We start from the raw sequence: 20,627 nt of genomic DNA on the forward strand, positions 1-20,627 counted from the left end.
TCCAAGACAGATTTGTTCATTCTTTTTGCAGTCCATGGTATATTCAGTATTCTTCACCAACACCACAATTCAAAGGTGTCAGTTTTTCTTCAGTCTTCCTTATTCATTGTCCAGCTTTGGCATGCATATGATGTGACTGAAAATACCATGGCTTGGGTAAGGCTCACCTTAGTCTTCAAGGTGACATCTTTGCTTTTCAACATTTTAAAGAGGTCCTTTGCAACAGATTTGCCCAATGCAGTGTGTTGTTTGGTTTCTTGACTGTTTCTTCCATGGACCTTGATTGTGGATCCAAGTAAAATGAAATCCTTGACAACTTGAATATTTTTTCTGTTTATAATGATGTTGCTTATTGGTCCAGTTGTGAGGATTTTTGTTTTCTTTATTTTGAGGTGCAATCCATACTGAAGGCTGTAGCTCTTGATCTTCATCAGCAAGTGCTTCAAGTCCTCTTCACTTTCAGCAAGCAAGGTTGTGTCATCTGCATAATGCAGTTTGTTAATGATTCTTCCTCCAATCCTAACATCCCATTCTTCTTCATAGTCCAGCTTCTTGGATCATTTGCTCAACATACAGATTGAATAAGTACACAATACACCATTTTTATAGAATAAAGGACAAAAACAAAACGATCATCTCAATAACGCAGAAAAAAACATTTAATAAAACCCATTGCTCTTTCATGATAAAAATACTCAACAAACTGGGAATCAAAGCAGACTTCCTCAAACTCAAAAACCCACAGCTAATCCCATAATAATAGTGAAAAATTGAAAGATTTCTCCAAAGATCGGGAACAGGACAAGGATGTCCACTCTTATCACTGCTATTCAGTATTGTACTGGAGGTTCTAGCCAGGTCAATAAAAAGAAATAAAAGACATCCATATTGGAAAGAAAGAAGCAAAGCTGTATCAACTGCAGATGCCATGACTTTGTATATAGGAAATTCTAAGGAATCCACAAAAAACTACTAGAGCTAATAAACGAGTTCAACAACGTCGCATGACACAAGAGCAATATAAAAATATCCATTGTATTTGTATACAGTAGTAATGAATATGTAATCCAAAAATGAAATTTATAGAGCAATTCTATTTATGATAGCATCAAAAAGAATAAAATACTTGGAAATACTTTTTTAAAAAAATGTAAGATTTGTACACTAAAAGCTACAAAACATCATTGAAAGAAATTAAAGAAAACCTAAATAAATGGGAAAACATTCCATGTTCATAGACTGGAAGACAATATTGTTAAGATGGCAGTACTCTCCAAATTAATCTACATATTGAGCTCAATCTATGTCAGAATTCCAGCTGGCTTTATTTTATTTTATTTTTGCAGGAATTGACAGCTGACTTTAAAATCATGTGGAAATTCAAGGGACTCAGAATAACCAAAACAATCTTGAAAAAAACAAAGTTGGAGGATTCACATTTTCTGATTTCAAAACTTAAAGCTTGATTATAAATCTACAGTAATCAAAATGTGTGGTACTGACATAAGAATAGACATATATATAAATGAAGTAGAATCAGGAGCCCAGAAATAAGCCCTTACATTTATGGCCAATTTATTTTTGGCGAGTGCACCAGGATGTGTTAGTGGAGAAGAATAGTCTTTTCAACAAATGGTGCTGGGCAGCTGGATAGCTACATGTAAAAGCGTGAAGTTGGACTTTTACCTCATACTCTATACAACAGTTAGCTCAAAACGGATCAAAGACCTGGGTGTAACAGCTGAAACTATTAAAGTTTTATAAGAAAACATTGCCATAAATCTTTGTGATCTTGAATTAGGCAATGATTTCTTCGATATGATATGAAAATCACAAGCAATAAAAGAAAAAAAGTAGATAAATTGGGCTTCATTAAGACGAAAAACTTCTGTGCTTCGAAGGACACTATCAAGGAAAGTGAAAAGACTACCCACAGAAGGGGTGAACATTTTGCAATCCATATACCTGGTAAGGTACTTGTATCTAGAATATATAAAGAGCTCTTACAACTAAACAGTAAAAAGAGGAATAACTCAATTTAAAAACGTGCAAATGATTTGAATAGACGTTTCTCCAAAGAAAATACACAAATGGCTAAGATGCCCATGAAAAGATGCTCAACATCATTAGCCGTGGGAAAAATACTAATCAAAATCATAATCAGATGCCACTTCACACCCCCTAGAATTGTTACAAATAAACAAAGCACAATAACAAATGTTGAGGATGTGAAGAAATGGGACCATGTATACACTGCTGCCCAGAATGTATAATGCTGCAGCCACTATAACCCAACAATTCCACTCTTTGTATATACTCAAGAGAATTGAAAACTTATATCCACATGAAAACTTGTGCACAAAAAATGTTCATAGTGGCAGTATTGCCCCCAAAATGGAATGAACCCAAATCACCATTAACTGATGAATGTGATATATAGTGGAGTATCAATCAGTCATAGAAAGGATACATGCCATAACATGGATGAATCTTGAAAACAAGCTAAGTGAAAGAAGCCAGGCACGAAAGTCCACCTAGTGTATGATTCAATTTATATGAAATGTACAGAATAGGTAAATCCGCAGAGACAGAAAGTAGATGTGTGTTGTTTGGGGTTGGGAGGAGAGGGCAATGGAGAGTGGTTGCTAATGGATACAAAGCTTCTTTTTGGGATGATTAAAATTTCTTGTGAAAAAGAAGAAGGCTCTCGGTGCGATGGATTGACACAGTGGCTGCAACAATGGGCTCAAACATAGTAGCAATTGTGAGGATGGCAGAGGACCAGGCAGTGTTCATTCTGTTGTACATGGGGTCACCAAGAGGCAGAACTGAATTGACACCACTTTTTAACAACAGCAAAACGTTCTGGAATTAGGTGGTGATGATGATTGCACAACTTTGTGATTATCCTAAAAACCACTGAATTGTACACCTTAAAAGGTGATTTTTATGGTATGTGACTTACATCTTAATTTAAAAAAAAAAAAGGAAATGAGGAAGCATAATGCAGAGATCTGAGAAGATAATAAAGGTGAGTTACCTGCACAGTTCTTTAAGCATGTTAGAGTATGGTTAACAATTCCTTATAGAGGAGATGGGACCTAATTGAATGGATCTCTGTGGAGATATATTAAATCCATTTAGGGCAATGGCAATATCACTATGAAGGCATTTAATCAACATTTATGTCTAAGTGCCTCCAGGATATAGAGATGAGTCAGACACAGTCTCTGCCATCTAGCTTAGCAACTAATTGTTAAGATAGAATACAGGCAGAATATGACCAGAGTATCAAATGATGCAGATGGTAAGAGCTAAAGGTAAATGAGAAATCAGTGTATGACTGGATAATCAGGGAATGCTCCCTGGAGAAGTGTTATGGATTGAATTGTGTCCCCCCAAAGTTTGTGTCAACTTGTCTAAGCCGTGATTTCCAGTATTGTGTGGTTGTCCTCCATTTTGTGATTTGAGGCAATTATCCTGAGTTGTAAATCCTAACATCTGTGATGTTAATGACTTAGGATTAGAGGCAGTTGTTAATGAGGCAGGACAGAATCCACAGGCTTAGGTTGTATTTCAAGTCAGTTTCCTTTGAGATATAAAAGAGATAAAAAATCGAGCAGCAATCAGAGGGACCTCTTACCACCAAGAAAAAAAAAAGCTGGGAGCAGAGTGTCTCCTTTGGACCCCCGATTCCTGTGCTGAGGAGTTCCTAGACCAAGGGGAAAATTGGTGCCAAGACACACAGAGATCTCCAAGGAATGCTGGGCCCACAGATGTTGAAAGGAGACAAGAACCTTCCCACAGAGCCAACAGAGAGAGAAAGCCTTCCCCTAGAGCTAGTGTCCTGAATTTGAACTTCTAGCCTCCTAAACTGTGAGAGTAAATTTGTTTGTTAAAGCCATCACGTGTGGTATTTCTGTTATAGCAGCACTAGATAACTAAGATAAGGAGGATGTGGAATTTTATTTGAAACTTGAAGGATAGGGCAGAATTTGGACGTGTGAAGAGTATAGGGAGGGGCTTTCTGACTGGGTATAGCTATAGTTTTGTTCCTGAAATACCACCAGCAGCCAAATTCCCAGCCATAGCTCCAGACCTGTTGAAAGTGTATCATTACTGATTCATTTGCCATTCTTAGATCTATTAAGAATGGTAGATATCATTCACAGATGGTACTATTGTTCAGTGTGGTTTTCACAAGGATTCAGAAACATCCTGGACACTTCATCTGTGTTTTCAATTAATAAGGGAATAATAGAATAACTAAGTGAATGTTTGGATAAATAATGATGTTGTGTCAGAGCCAAGGATTATTATTATCCAATTTTGTGCACTGTCCATTAAAAAACAAAAGAGAATAGCAATAAATCTCATTCTTTTGTTTTGTGACTGCCCCCACCTCAAACTGATCTTCAGTTCTGTTATTCATTCCTGGCTTTTAGTTCCCTAAGCCCTATTCCTTTTCTACATTGGGCCCAAGCCATTGTTTTGCTTTATCATTTTAATGCAAGATCTTGGAAACAATATGCTATAGTCAGACCATGTTCCTTCGGTTTGTTATTTCTTCTTCTTAGAGTCAATGGCTGAGAGTTGTTCTTGTCAAGAGTCTTTTGAATCAGCAAGTCATGGAACTCAGATGGTTTTTTGCTCGACTTGATACTATAAAAACTTAGGAGGCAGGACCAAGATGGTGGAGTAGTCAGACACTTCCTGTGGTCCCTATTACAACAAAGACCCCAAAAAACAAATGAATCAATTATATCTGACAATCTAGGAGCCCTGAACATCAAAGGCAGGGGAAGGGAGAGATGGTTCAGAAGCAGTGAGGAGTTGCCATAGCTGACCTGGCTGGCACCAGCACGCTGCAGGTTGGATCGGCTGGTGTGCGTGGTTAGGCAAGCAGTGGCGCTCAGGACACATTTTCCACAGCGGGAGAGACGGAATGGTGGAGAGCCTGCTCAAGTCTCCAGAACCAGCGTGAAGCAGCACTCAGATCCAAAAAACACCCCCTTTAGGAAGAACCTCTCCCCTATCTATCTGCCCCATCCTTGCTCTGTACCAGGTCCTGGTCTGGCTTCAGCAATTGCTGCTCCCCCTGGGCTGGAAGTAGGGCCCATCATGCACCCTGAGCCATTCTGCTGGCTTTGGAGAGGGAACAAATTAACAAACGGGAAAAATAACCTGCCAGCTCCCCTAAGCCGGGAACTCAGGGAAGGCACAGCCCCTTTGCCCAGCCACAGGCATAAGGGGTCCACAGACTTTGAATGCCTTTTATCCCTGCATAGACCTGTGTGGGCCCATTTCAACAGCGTAGGCCCTCATTAGGACAGTACAACAGGGTATATACCTAAAACCTATTTTCAACTATATCAGCTATAAGGGAGAGTGGCAGATTTGTGACATTTGACACCACTCTGCCCGTTAACCAGGGACCTTACCTACCCACATCAGGGGCCTGAGGACTGGTGGCTCTAGCCACACCACCTAGCCACCCATGACAGGGGTCCAAGAATAAGTGGTGCCTCGCAGTCCTAACAGCCAACAGCGTCAGGTGCCCACAGTTTGGCTGCAAAACCTACCCACCAGTGCACTCTAGGGAACAGGGACACACTTTCCTCTCAGACACTTGGGCAGCCATTAGCCCCTTGTCTTGCTCAGTGCATGACCCCCCTACTACAGCCAGATACCTCTGATACTCCAGTCACCCCTGCCCATCCAGGACTGTAAGTGAGAGCCTGCACCACACATTTGGTGACCGACTACATGGACACCTGAGCTGAGTCCATACAAGAAAAGTAAATGGACTCCTGGGCTCACATACCTAGTAACAGCTCTAACCACACCTGGTGACAGGACTCGGGAGCTTCAAAGATGCCAGTAATCAAACTAGATCTCATGACCAGCCTATATGGGCTTATCAAAACAAAACAGACCTGGAAGCTAGGATACAGTAAGCAGACATTAAATAAATAAATATAATAACTTATTGATGGCTTGGAGACAACAATCAGCATCAAATCACATAAAGAGGCAGACCATGATAGATAGCTTCAGCAAGCACCCAAAACAAAGAATCAAGAAACTTTCTGGAGGAAGAGAATTTCTTAAAGTTACCAGAGGTAGAATTCAAATGATTAATATGCAGAGCTCGTCAAGAGATGAGGAAGGAGATCAGGCAAAACACAGAACAAACTAAGAAACACACAGACAAACAATAGAGGAACTTAAGAAGGTTATATAAGAGCATAATGACAAATTTAACAAGCTGCAAGAATCCACAGACAGCAAACAGAAATCCAAAAGATTAATGTTAAATTTCAGAATTAGAAAACTCAATAGAAAGTCATAGGAGCAAAATTGAGGCAATGGAAGTCAGAATTAGTGAGATTGAAGATAAAGCACTTATACCAACTTATGTGAGGAAAAATCAGATACTATGAGAACTTGTAGTAGAGAGTAGAGTAAGATGTTTATTCAAGTCAAACTCAGGAGATGGAGTGAGAATAAGGTTAGAAGCTAGATAACGGCAGAGGCTACACTGGACTACAACAGACAGGATGGGGAAAGGAATCTGGTGAGTACATTGCCCTGAAGGAATGAAGAGCACTGAAGAAACTAGTGAGATTTCAGATGGCACATAAAATGAAATAAAATGAAGCTGCGAAGAAGAATGAGGAAGCTGTTTATACACTGATATGGAACAATTTCCAAGATATAGTTTTAAATTCTAAAAAAGTTTAAGCACAAAGGGCTGTAATGGAAAAAGTGGACAACATACAAGAACACATGGGTAATGCGGGCAGAGAGATGGAAACTCGAAGAGTCAAAAGGAAATTCTAGGAATAAAAACAAAAAAACAACAAACGAAGAATGTCTTTGATTGGCTCATCAGTAAACTGGACTTGGCTGAGGAAAGAATGAGTAAGCTTGAGGATGTATCAATAGAAACTTCTCAAACTAAAAAGCAAAGAGAAAAAAGAATGAAAAAAAAAAAAGACTATCCAAGAACTGTGAGGTAATTATGACAGGTATTAACATACATGTAATGGGAATACCAGAAGGAGAAGAAAGAGAGAAAGGAGTAGAAGAAATATGTGAAGTAATAATGGCTGAGAATTTCCCCAAATTGTTGACAGACACTGGATCACAGATCCAAGAAGCTCAGAGACCACCAAACAGGATAAATATCAAAAAATCTGCATCTAGGCATATCATACCAAACTTCAGAAAATCAAAGACAGAAAATCCTGAAAAAATCCAGAGGAAAAAAACACATTAGCTATACAGGAAGAAAGATAAGAATTACATCATATTTCTCTTCAGACATTATGCAAGCAAGAAAAGAATGGAGTGAAACGTTTAAAATATGGAATTTACAATGTGTCAGATACAGTCCTAAGAGCTTTATATATATTTTTTATATATATCAATTCAGCTAATCCTCACAACAACCCTCTGAGGTAGGTAGTATTTCTTATCCTCATTTTATTTATGAAGAAACTGAGGCCCAGAGAAGTTAAGTGAATTTCCCAAGGTCCACAGTTAGTAAGTGGCAGAACAAGAATTCAAACTCAGGCAGTCTGCCCCAGACTACAAATGTAATACTGTCTTTTAAGATGAGAGTAAAATACAGTTTGTTACCTAGCAGAGCTTTGCTTAAGGAATGTCAGGAAGAAGAAAAATAATTGCAGAAGGAAAGTCTGAGATGTAAGAAGGAAAGGTGATCATGGAAATTGGTACACTTTTAGGTAAGTCTAAATGAACATTGTATAAATAATAATAATTTTCCATAATTATAGAATTTAAAAAGACACAATTAAAACCCTGTACAAAAACAGCATGTAAATCTACAAAGGGGTAATTGAAGTATTCTAAGGCCTTGCTTTTTATCAGATATACTGAGTTGGAATCTTCAGTTTAACACACTCCGCAGGTGATCTGTATGTACGTTGAAGATTGAGAAGCATTCTTCCAAGATCGTTGAAATGTTTGGGAAAGGGACTTTCATATCAATTAACTTCAAACTTGGCTAAAGTCAATAATATAATTTCAAGATTAACCACTAGAAGAAGAGAAATAGCATGTGTTGTGGATTGAATTATATCCCCCCAAAATGTGTGTCAACTTGGCCTAGGCCATGATTCCCAGTATTGTGTGGTTGTCCACTATTTTGTAATCTGATGTGATTTTCCTATGTGTTGTAAATCCTACCTCTATGATGTTGATGAGGCAGGATTAGAGGCAGTTATGTTAATGAGGTCAGATTCAGTCTACAAGATTAGGTTGTTTCTTGAGTCAATCTCTTTTGCAATATAGAGAATTGAGCAGAGAGGAGAGGGACCTCATAGCAAGATAGCAGTGCCCGGAGCAGTGTGGGTCCTTTCAACCCAGAGTCCCTGCACTGAGAAGCTCCTAGACCAGGGGAAGATTGATGACAAGGGCCTTCCCCTAGAACTGACACAGAGAGAAAGCCTTCCCCAGGAGCTGGCATCCTAAATTTGGACTTCTAGCCTCCTGCACTGTGAGAATATAAATTTCTGTTTGATAAAGCCATCCACTTTTGGTATTTATGTTATAGGAGCACTGAATAACTAAGGCAGCATGTATATGCCTCGCAAATCAGTAGAGGGTAAAATTGGACTCAGAAAATTAACCCATTAAAAAAAGAAAAAGATGTACAGGGCAAATGAAAAGCACAACTGAGTTCAAGCACAACGGCAATCCCAACGTAACATCAAAATGCTAGGGTAGCCGTATTGTAGTTAGGTGCCATCCAGTGGGTCCCAACTCATAGTGGCCCTATGCACAGCAGAATCAAACTCTGGCCAATCCTGCGCCAACCTTAACATTGTTGCTGTTTGAGCCCATTGTTGCAGCTGCTGTGTCCATCTATCTCATTGAAGGTCTTCTTTTTCACTGACCCTCTACCAGGAATGATGTCCCTTCTTCCAGGGACTGGTCCCTGCTGATAACGTGTCCAAAGACATGAGACTATAAGTCTTGCCATCCTCACTTCTAAGGAGCATTCTGGCTGTGTTAATCTCAGACAAAATACACTTTAAGGCAAACAGGTTGAATTCATTTAGAAGATTTAATAATTCTAAAATAGCCTCAAAATATATAAAGCAAAACTGATAGAAGTACAACAAGAAATTAGCAAATTCAGTGTATTTAGTAGGAGATTTCTATAAGTCTTTCTCAATTATTTAAATATTGAGCATTAAGAAAAATCAGTGTTGTCGTTGGGTGCCGCCAAGTCGGTTCCGACTCATAGTGACTGTGTCTACAACAGAATGAAACACTGCCTGGTCCTGCGCCATCCTCAAAATCGCTGCTAAAAAAAATCAGTAAAGATATAAAACATTTGAACACAATTTACATGCATATATATAGGATGGTAGATAAATGTTAACTTGCTTTTCTTTTTAAATCTTTCCTTGATTTTGAGTATGACTTGCACTAAGTGAACACAATACATGTAATTGCTGTTTCCGAAACCTTGATCATCCCTGTGATACTCATCCACTTTTCCATCTGCAGACCCTGCGGTGAATTGAGAGGGAACTGCTTGTGTCTGACAACACAATTGAATTGTATGAGTAACGTGATTTCAGCTGTTCATAAAGTATAAATTAGGAGAATGCCAGCTTATGCAGTGGCTGCACTATTAGACAAAGGCTTTCTTTGCACTTGTTTCCTGGAGGGAAAGGAATAGAGATTTTAAAATTCTGGTGCCCAAATCCTTGCTTTAGCATTCTTGACCCCTAAACTTAGACCTCTTTGCATATCCAAAAGCTCAGTGAAGTAGTATGTAGCCTTTCCAAACACACCTTACCCCCACACAGCAAGAAATAATCTCCACCTCCTCGGACTCATCACAGTCCTTTCTCTGTGCACAATGTTTGACACAGGCCCTCTAACAAATGTTTTAATGAACGGATGGTGGAATAGAAAGGAAAGAAAGGAAAAGAAATCTATGCCTTTTAAGGAGTCCCTGGATGATGCAAACTGTTAATGCGCTTGGCTGCTAACTGAAAGGTTGGTGGTTGGAGTCCCCTCAGAGGTGCCTGGGAAGAAAGTCCTGGCAATCTACCTCCAAAAAATCAGCCATTGAAAACCCAGTGAAATACAGCTCTACTCTGACACACGTGAGGTTGCTGTGAGTCAGAATCTACTCAAAGGCAACTGGCATTTTTACGCGTCTTTTTTTTTTTTGTTTGAATCTTTTTATTTTATTAAAAAAATTTTTTTATTGTACTTTAGACGAAAGTTTATACAAATTAGTTTCTCATTAAACAATTAATACATATATTGTTTTGTGACATTGATTGTTAACCCCACAGCATGTCAACGCCCCCCGCTTCCCAACCTTGGGTTTCCTGTTACCAGCTTTCCTATCCCCTCCTGCTTTCTCGTCCTTGCCCCTGGGCTGGTATGCCCATTTAGTCTTGTTTTGTTTTATGGGCCTGTTTAATCTTTGGCTGAAGGTTGAACCTCAGGAATGATTTCATTACTGAGTTAAAAGAGTGTCCTGGGGCAATCTGTCAGACCAATAAGCCTGTTTTTTTTTTTTTGTGTGTGTGTGTGTGTGTGTGAGTTAGAATTTTGTTCTACATTTTTCTCCAGCTCTGTCCAGGTCCCACTATTATAATCCCTGTAAGTGTAGTCCGTGTTGGTAGCCGAGCACCATCTAGTTGTATTGGACTAGGTCTGGTAGAGGCTGTGGTCCATTAGTCCTTCAGACTAATCTTTCCCTTGTGTCTTTGGTTTTCTTCATTCTGTCTTCAGATGAGGTTTTGTTTTGTTGTAATGCCTTTTAAGGTTTTTGTTCGTTTTTCTGTCCTAGATAGCCCTAGGAAAGGAAAGAAAAGCTGACTTATCAGGGAACTGTCTAGCTCTAGGGCAACTCTAGTGCTTTGTAAAGAAGGAAAAAATCAGAAACCTCCAGTGAAACAATCCAGAGTGTTCTCAAAGACATTTAGCTGCAGAATTCACATGGCCTCACTTGATTTTCTTTCTTAAGATTTCAGGAGGACACATGGACTGTTACACAATAGGGAAAATATTTTTAGCCTGGCTTGAAAGGAGGTCCTGTGTCATCCCAGGTCTCTCTTGCCACCTTAATAAACACTCTTAAAAAGCCCATTGCTGTACAGTCGATTTCGACTCATCGCGACTCTACAATTCCTACGATTTCAACACTTGGTGACTGTTTGTTGTACTAGTTTTCTGTTGCTGCATAACAAATTACCACAAATTTAGCACCTCAAAACAACATCCATTTATTAGCTCACAGTGCTTGTGGGTCAGTTTTCTGACCCAGTGTGGGTGGGTTCTCTGCTTAGGGATCAGAGGTGCTGAAATCAAGGTCTTGGGCAGGCTTGAGTTCTCTCTCATCCAGAGGCTTTGGGGAAGACTTTGCTTCCATGTCATTCTTGTTATTAGCAAGATTCGATTCCTTATGGTTGAAGGACTGAGATCCCTGTTTCATTGCTAGCTATCATCCAGGGGCCATTCTCAGCTCCTAGAGGTGGCCTGCATAGCCTTCTCAGTCTTCAAATCAGCAGTGGCATGTTGGATCTTCCTCATGCTTGTCTTCTGTCACAAGCTAAAATAAACTTTCTCTTCTGCCACAAAGTGGAAAGAACTCCCTGCTTTTAAAAGGTTCGTGTGATTAGGTTAGGCCCATCTGGATAACTGTTTTATTTTAAGGTCAACGTTTTCATTGGAGTAAAAGCCGTTCATATCCAACAACCCCAAGATTAGGGCAGAAAATCTTGGGGCCGTCTTAGAATTCTACCTACAAGGTTGGTGTACATGTTTTATCTCATTTACTAGACACATAATAACACTTAGTAAATACAGATTCTTACATTATCAGTGACTAAAAATTAATATGGTAGAAATTATGTATGTGGACTACAGTCTTCATTCTTTTCCTAAATTTTATTTATTTTGTTGTCGTTGAGAATATGCACAGCAAAACTACACCAATTCAACAGTTTCTACATGTATAATTTAGTGATTGATTACATTCTTCAAGTTGTGCAACCATTCTCACCCTCCATTTCTGTGTTGTTTCTCTGTCATTAACATAAAATCACTGCCCCCTAAGCTTCCTATCTAATCTTTCGAGTTGCCATTGTCAATTTGATCCCATGTAGATAGTTCTTAAAAGAGCATAATGCTCAAGGCAGACATTTTTTACTAGTTAAGCTAAACAATTGTTTGGTTTTAAGATGACATCAGGGGATATTTTTGGTTTAAGGTTTAAAGATTATCTCAGGGCAATAGTTGTAGGGGTTCATCCACTGTCCATCGTTCCAGAAAATCTGCAGTCCATGAGCATGTGAAATTCTGTTCCACATTGCCCCCCTTTTGACCAAGATTCATCTTTGGAATCTTTGATCAAAATATTCAGTAATGGTATCTGGGGACCTTCCAATTCTTCTGGTCTCATGGCAATAGTAGGCAGTTTTTCATGGAGCGAGTTAGCTACACATTCCATAACCTCCTCCTGTTCCTGACTCTCCTTCTTCCTTTGTTGCTCCTGGTGATCTTATTCCCTTTTAAATCCCTGGTCTAGCATAGGATATGACTTATAGTATGAACCAAACCAAACCCATTGCTGTGAGTTGATTCTGACTTATAGCATTAGTAAATATTTAGATAAATAAATGAGTTAATAATTAATTATATAGCTCAGGGCTGTCACATGGTTATTATGTAGTACAATACATTTTTCTAAAAGAATGTAATTCAGTTTATAATTTCTTTGTAATTTTAATAAAATGTTAGAAAACAGATAGGGTCTTCTAGTTTGGTTTTCTTTTGATTTCTATTTTCAAAGCAACATTTTCATCTTGCTTATTCACATAAATATCGTCTATATTTTGTTCCTGGTATGAGAAAGGAGCAGTGGAATAGGAGATGAAAGTTGGATTCAGATCTTGGCCCTGTCACTAACTAGCTAGGTGTGTGTGTTTTAGAGGTAAGGACAATTTGGATTAGATAACCTTTTACATTCCAATGTCCTATGCCACTGTCTATTTTATAACCATGTGCCTTATATATCTTAATTCCAGATAACCAGCAAAAATATCCTAACTAAAGGAGTAGATACTTGAAGTTAGGCATCAGAGAAATTAACCATTTCCTCCTGGCAGACGGAGGCCAACAATAGCTTCCAGGACAAATATATCTTTGGAATTGAAAGCCTGTTACCCTGGGACCATCTAATGCTATTATCTTCTTCCTGTTGGAGTAGCTTTTTAACCTATAGTTTTGAGTGATGGGTGTTGTTGTTGCAATATAATGACATTTGCTTAGCCCTTATTGACAATCTGCTCAAAAAGTAGATTAGCAGATGCTTATCCCATCAGAGAGTTGTCTGCAGGATGATGTCACTGTAATCAGTCAGGCTTGGTAATGTAATACTCTGCTTAGCTCAGTTGCTAATGGTCATCCAGAGAGGTCATTCCAATCTGAGATGACGCATGTGGAGGCTTTTGGAAAATGGTACTATATTTTATAGACTGCCATATGAGAAGGGGCAATATGGCTTATTCATCCTCTCTAACGTTCCAGTCCAGGATGAGTTTAACCCAGCATTCTTTAAAGTCTTTTGACGATAGAATCCCTGCCACAGAACACCCCATAAACCTGAGAGAGTGACTTGGTAGCAGAGAATAATCCAGATGTCTTGTCTCTCACTTCTGTGATTTTCTCACTGTAATGCAGTTCTTAATAGAACAATAAAATTATATACCTAAAATGAGCCATAAGCACTTCTTTACTGAAGACGGCCATACCTTTAACATTGACTAGGCTTAAATTTGGGCATAGGAGTGGGAGGAGGGCTTTGACTTAAAGTATATACTGGTTTTATGTTTAAAGAACATCTCAAGATAGTAAGCTTTTTCCAAATCCAATTTTCTTATTTTTGTGCATAGAGACTCTCCTTTAACTACAGGTCTCTTCTTATCTCCCCTTCTCCCCTCTGGAGGAAACACTATCATTAAGTTATCAGACTCCGGTGTGAACTAATTCAGCCATCTGCTTTTCTAACAACTGTGCCATAGGATGGGCATTCCAAGGGGGGTCCTGCATCCTCCATAAATTATTAAATGGTTGTTCTTTTTTCTTATTTAAAAGAAATCAGTTTAGGAGCCAGTTTTCCCAGAGTTTTTCTCGACCATCTACTTTAAAGAGAGAGAGGGAAGAAATAGATGGAAAGTGTTGGGGGGGAGGCACAGAGGGCAGTGTGTGTAGAGAAAATTTAAGTACCTATTCCTAATATTGGGCTGTCCAATTAAAAAAAAAAGAGATGTGGCCTTTATGCCCAGCAATACCTTGCTCATGGCCTGAGATTCCGTCCCTAAATATTCCTCTGCCTGTTGAAGGGTTTTCATTCTTGCTTTCTCTTACCAGAAAAAGTGTCTTTATTGGAAATCACTTTAAGGAGTGTTTCATAGGAAGTTGGAATAGGACAGACATAGGATAAGAACATGTTTGGGGGACTGGGCACATGGGAAAGGTGTCCAGCAAGAAACAGAAAGGCACGGATGAGAGAGCTACCCAAGGTACAGCAGTGGGCAGAACCTGGACCCTGACTGAAGTCTGCAGACTTCTTGGTCTATGTCGTCTTGAACAAGGTATTTAATCTGTCTGGGCTTGTTGCCTGATCTCTAAAATGAAGATAATACCACCTATCTCCAGGATTATGAAGATTACATAAAACAAAATATGGGTATCTGTATCTAAAGTACAATAAAAAGAATATAGGTATATGTTATATTGTTCTATGTTGTTATATTCATCAAACTGACTGTAGAGTTTGCCTTTGGGAAGTGAGATTGAGGACGTTTTTTACTTTCTCCTTTTTGTTTCAAATGTTTGCAATGATTACATAATATCAGAAACTGAGTAAAGATATTTTCACTTTAATAATAGAAGGAAATATGTGAAGTGCTGACATTTAGTAAGTGCTCAATAAATGTTCTCTTTTCACCCCTCCTTTCTTTCTTTCCCCAACACATCCCCCATCTCTGAACTTTCTCAATAGTTTTCCTTGAGATCAGCTCTTTTCTCTGTAAGGAAGGGAATAAGATTTGACTATAATGACAGCTCCTCTCCTGGGTTTGGTGTAGATATAAGGTGAGAGGAAGAAACTGTCTAGGCTCTCTATAAGAGACAATAAAGTATATAGATAAAGCTTGCATTTGTATCCTGTGTTCTACTGTTGACTAGCTGAGTAACCTAAGACAAATTATTTGATGACATTTTTATTTCTTCTTTTAGCAATAATTATAATACTTACCTAATGGGGATGTGGTCTGTATATACTTAGCATAGTGTTTGACACATTGTGATACTCAGTGCACGTTAGTTGCCATTATTATTATTATCATCATCTCATCCTGTCCAGATCCCTTCAGGTCCTTAGGCAACTTTTTAAGGACTAGCAATTCCTAAGCAGTACTACAGATGGCTTGGAGAAAAAGTGGTTTCATCTTTTACTGGGTCTTCCTCTTTTTTATCTTAAATGGGATTTCTGACTTAAAAGCTTTGAATTTCCTTTTAGTGTCAGTTTATTGCCCACTCTATAAGCCTACCGAGCAGACCTGGTTAATGGGCTTTTTTTTTTTTTTTTAAGGAAGAGAAATCTGGAACCCCTTAGCCATCAGTTCACTGCATTGGGCCATTCAGGAAATCTCTGGGGATACTGACCACTGTTCCATGTTGAGGAATCAGAGAACCCTTGACCAGTGTACTGTCGTGGATCATTTTGGGACCCCCATGCATAATGTGGCTGGGAGAAGGAATCTTGGTGGCTGTTCCAGTGAAATAGAATTTGGGGTGTGGTATATCACCATTGTGTCAGTTAGCTTCTGGGAATGCAGCTTTCAGAAACTGCAGGAAATTGGAAGATGCTCCTAGATAAGACCCCTGAGTGATTGTTGGTGCGTTTGTCTCCCTACAATCTCTGCTAAAAAAGAGGAGCAATGTTTAATCCTGAAAAACATGAGGGTAGTATAATTTAGGGACAGGCTTGCCAGAGGTGTTTTGAGTCTAAATGAGAGAAGAGGTCCACCTTCTGTTGGGATCCGAAAGCACAGCACCTGTGCACAAGTGAAATGTCATGCTGCAGGTCACCTATCTGCCACCCCACAACCTATTGTTCCACTTCTTGGATCAGTTCTGTCCTATTTGAGGGCATGACTGGCAACTTTACAGTCAGATTCTGTTAATTCATTTTTTTTCATTCGGCACTGTCTACCTGAATAGTGACACGGCTAGTTAAGTCTTGTTTTAATTCAGTTCACAAATTGGGGGAATCTCTCCTGTGCTTAGACCCATGCTTCAGCTTTGGAGGACACAGACATACAGGTTGTGATTTCAAACATTTTGCAGTGAAGTTACAGGGCTTTTAACCCAAGGAAATATGCCAGAGATGAAGAAATTAAAGATTTTTACCAACTTCTGCAGTCTAAAATTGATCAAACATGCAATCAAAGATGCACTGATAATTATTGGTGATTGGAATGTGAAAGTTGGAAACAAAGAAGAAGGATCAGTAGTTGGAAAATGCAGCCTTGGTGATAGAAATGACACGGGAGATTGCACGATGGAGCTTTGCAAGCCAACAACTTCTTCATTGCAAATAACTTTTTTCAGCAACATAAGCAGTGACTATACACATGGACCTCACCGGATGGAACACACAGGAATCAAATCAACATCTGTGGAAAGAGACAATGGAGAAGCTCAATATCTTCAGTCAGAACAAGGCCAGGTTGCCTCTGAAGGAATAGGGGCAGGGATTGATGGGAAAGGGGTATGAGGGGACTTTCTGGGATGATGGTAATGTTTTATATGCTGATGGAGGTTTGGGTTTGCATATGCTATAGTCAAAATTCAGCAGATGTATTATTTGGGCATTTCATTGTATGTAAATTTTATATTAAAAGAAAAAATGAATCAAGTATTAAACGTAATGATATGCATGCTAACGTATTTAGAGGAAAATGTACTGATGTTTGCAGTTTGCTTTGAAATTCTTCAAAAAATAATGTAGAATAATGGGGGAATAGATGGACAGATAGGTGATAAAGCAAGTGTGGTATAATCTTAATGGTAGGATTTAGGTAGTGGGCCATTGTAAAATTCTTTCAACTGTCAACTCTACTGTATGTTCGAAATTTTCCATAATAAATATTGGAGGGGAACCAAATTCCTACCCACCTGCTCTTCAGTTTCACAAGATGGGCATAATGTGAGATAAAGGCAAATGCCAGCAAGATGAATGTAGCAGGAGTTCACTAACCAGGCTCTAGTAACCCTACTTCTGTTAGCCTATGACTCCCACGTTGTCACCCCAGTGCTGTCTCCTCTACAATATGTACTCACGAAACTTGCCTCTCACTCACCAATTTTATCCCTAATTACTGAACCTTTTTCTGTGGAGGGATGTCCGATTACTCTGAAAAAAATTTCACCTATATCATTCCAAACAATGATCTAATTTCCTTTTGAACAAAGACATTTGGGGGAAAAAATTAGTAGACAAGAGACTTGTATTCTAGAGCAGCAGACTCTGTCAGGCAAGTGACTTGTGCAGGGTCAAACAGTTGATAGATGGTGGATCCAGAATTTAAACCCAATTCCAATTTGTCATACTTCTGCTCTTTAGGACCTAAAGGAATATATGGTGGAATTTCAGGAGGCAAGGCCATTTTACCCCTGCATGAACAGCTACCTCGTTTAGAATCTAATCCTGGAAGTACAATCAACTTCTGGGCAAAGAAAGCCCCTAGCCAGTTCTTAGTTGCACACAAGAACAGTCTCAGCCTTCTAATCTTGAGATTGTTTTTCTACTTTGCCTACAAAAAGCACTCCCAGAAAATCTGCTATGAAAACCATGAATTTTTGTGCCATATGTCAAATGAAACCTTCCAGGTTCAGGAATCCCAGTGTTAAAATCCTCCTTGATCTTTTTTTTTTTCATTCAGTATTTTTAATAGGAGCCCTGGTGGTGCAGTGGTTAAGAGCTTGGCTGCTATTAACCAATTTAAGAGAAAAAAGATGTGCAAGGGACTACGAGGTCAATTTACATCAGAACTTAAATCCTGAGGGCTCTGCCTGGGGGATCTGCAAAAATTTTGCACTCCTAATTTTACACTAGGTTCAGAGATTGATTATGTTTGGGGGGTATTATTTTGCTCTCTAGAATACCACTCTTCTTCCCCTAGTTCTTAGGACACTATGTAGCATATAGTAGGCATTCTGTGAACTTTTGATGAATTGGTTAATTGTTGGCTTGCTCAGAGCAGACTGTGGACTTTCTCATCTCTGTATCCCCATCTCCTAGTATATAAGAGGTATTCAATAATTTTTTTAAAGAATTAATTGAATTGAGATTGTTACTTCTGTTTTAGGTGAGAGTCTGTCCTTTTAACTAGGCCTTTCTCATCCAAGAGCATCAGGGCCCTAAATGTTTCATTTGCCTCTGAATCACAGGGATAATGATAGACCAGAAAAGATAGACTGCACTTATTAGCTGCTTCATGGGGCTACACGTCGGCTCTTTTCGGGGGGTGGCCTAGATAAATCAAAGACTGGCAATAATGAGCCCATATCCCCAGAAAGCAAAATCTATAGATTTTGCTAAACTCCCAAGAAAGGAAATGTAAAAAAATAAAATCCTCTAAGCTTGAACCTGGGGATTTTTTGTGAGGATGCTGTGTCTTAGATTGTCAACATGGAAAAGAGAAGAGGGGAAGAGAATGGAGGCAGTGTTGGCAGAGGGAAATGTAGCTAGGAATGTAGAGGTAAAGAAAGATACCCTGAAAGGATACTGGCTTGGCCTCACCCTGGTTTGTGATGGGTCAGAGATATGGTGGCAGATGAACTTTTTGCTGGAGGGTTGTTGCCTCAGAGTGACCAGAATATTGACTGTTTTAGAGCTGACTTCAATAGTTACCACCCTCTCAAACCTTTTCTAGTCTTGCGGGACTTTGGGATCCAGAGAAAACTTTGCATGTTTTTGTAGAGAAAGAGGGGAGGAGGCATTCAATAACAGTTCTCCTTCCCCACAATAAAGATTCTCAGAGGAGCTCTCGACATTTTCAAGAGAATTCTCCCTTATTGAGGCAAATGCTGCTCTAAACTCTAGAGTCTAGGGCATTCTTGTTTGGAGTTTAGCCTCAGGGAGAAGCAAAAGTCATTGCAGCATCACAGTCACCCATGAATTTTCTGTAGAGTGAATACATTGGAAGAAGTTGCATAAAATCAGTACTGTAAGTTACAACCACATACCCTTTACCTCACCTTCACGGATACGTTAAAAACAAACAAAAAAAATCCTCAAGATGCACCGCTCACAGAAACTTCCAAGTACTTCCAAGTGTGATATAGGCAGATTGGGTCCCTCCCTACCTTTACCAAGGTACAATCCGTAGGAAAAGGAACACCTTGCTTAAATTTGGTCTCAAAATCTACAAAGAAATGCTGGAAATTAATTTAGATGTACTGCCTGGATTGTGTACAACTCAGTGCTGGCTCATGTAAGATCCCATCATCCGTTGTTTATGAAGGCCCTGAGAGACAGAGCTAACTCTATCCCAGCCCACCCTCCCAAGTAACGCCGGGAACTGGAACCAACAGCACTCTAGATGATACGAGTGGGTACTGCCAGAATCTATTATATAACCTGCTAAAAATTCTGCCTTGAGGTTGCAGTTAGAGTTGTCAAGTTTTAAATCTTTTCCCCTGGGTCTATATGTTTTCTGCCTTTTGCCCTTCTGGGAAACGATGGAACTTCCTGCCCTGAAGTTAGTGGCATCTTCCCTAGAGACAAGAGTCAGTCTTCCTGGAGTGAGTTAGAAAGTGGGGATTCCCAATTCTTCCCAACTTGGCCCTTTTGCCACACATTACTTAATCTTACTTCTGAGCTCCTAGTATGTGGGGGGTGTTAGATAACATGGTGGTTTGCCGAGGCACATATGATATGGATATTGCACTCAAGGAACTGAATCTTATTAGGGCGTTGAGACATGTATAGGAAAAGCTAAAGACAATGCAAGCACAGAAAGTCCTAGATGAGTGATGTTATGCAATTAGAGGTAGCATGGAATGATGGAAAGAGTATTGACCTTGGAGTTAAAAGACCCAGGTTTAAAGACTCAGTTTTATGTTCATGAGCAAGTGGACTTCTCTAGCCTTAGTTTACTCATCTATAAAATGGGGATAATGATCTTGATCCTGCCTAACTCAGGTTTGTCGTGAGGATCAAGTGAGATATTATATGAGAAACTTTGGGAAACACAAATTAAGATACAAACACAGGTGGAAACCTATCTCATCCCATTTTACAGATGAGGAAATAGGCATGGAGAAATGAAAATGCTTGCTCAAAGTCCCATGTGCTGGTGATAAGACAGCCCTGCATAGTTTGGTGCAAAATAGAATGACTTTTTCACTTTTCTGTCTCCTTCATAGACTTTGCTGCAAGACTGTTAAGTAGCCAGTATACTGTTGGCCCCTTATAAATTGTCTTTTAGTAGAGTATGAGGGAGTTCATCCTAAGGAGATTGGTTATAGAGATATTTTCTTGTTGTTAGCTG

At 39.3% G+C, this 20,627-nt stretch overlaps 2 protein-coding genes across 4 annotated transcripts in view; one reads left to right on the forward strand and one right to left on the reverse strand.

The window, feature by feature from the left end:
• The window catches only part of SYN2 (synapsin II), a 197,795-nt gene that overhangs the window by 103,077 nt on the left and 74,091 nt on the right, over positions 1-20,627 (forward strand). The gene's annotated exons all lie outside the window — the stretch shown is intronic.
• TIMP4 (TIMP metallopeptidase inhibitor 4) overlaps positions 1-20,627 on the reverse strand; it is an 89,120-nt gene that overhangs the window by 26,712 nt on the left and 41,781 nt on the right. The window contains exon 5 of one of the 3 annotated variants that reach the window (XM_049861875.1): positions 9,261-9,337. The exons of the other annotated variants lie outside the window; for them this stretch is intronic. The gene's annotated coding sequence lies outside the window, so the exon portion shown is untranslated. Of the gene's footprint in view, positions 1-9,260; positions 9,338-20,627 lie in introns of those variants that run through there. 3 annotated transcript variants of the gene reach the window in all.

This window comes from Elephas maximus, chromosome 20 (genome assembly GCF_024166365.1).
Source record: "Elephas maximus indicus isolate mEleMax1 chromosome 20, mEleMax1 primary haplotype, whole genome shotgun sequence".
In the NCBI taxonomy this organism is placed as follows: Eukaryota; Metazoa; Chordata; class Mammalia; order Proboscidea; family Elephantidae; genus Elephas; species Elephas maximus.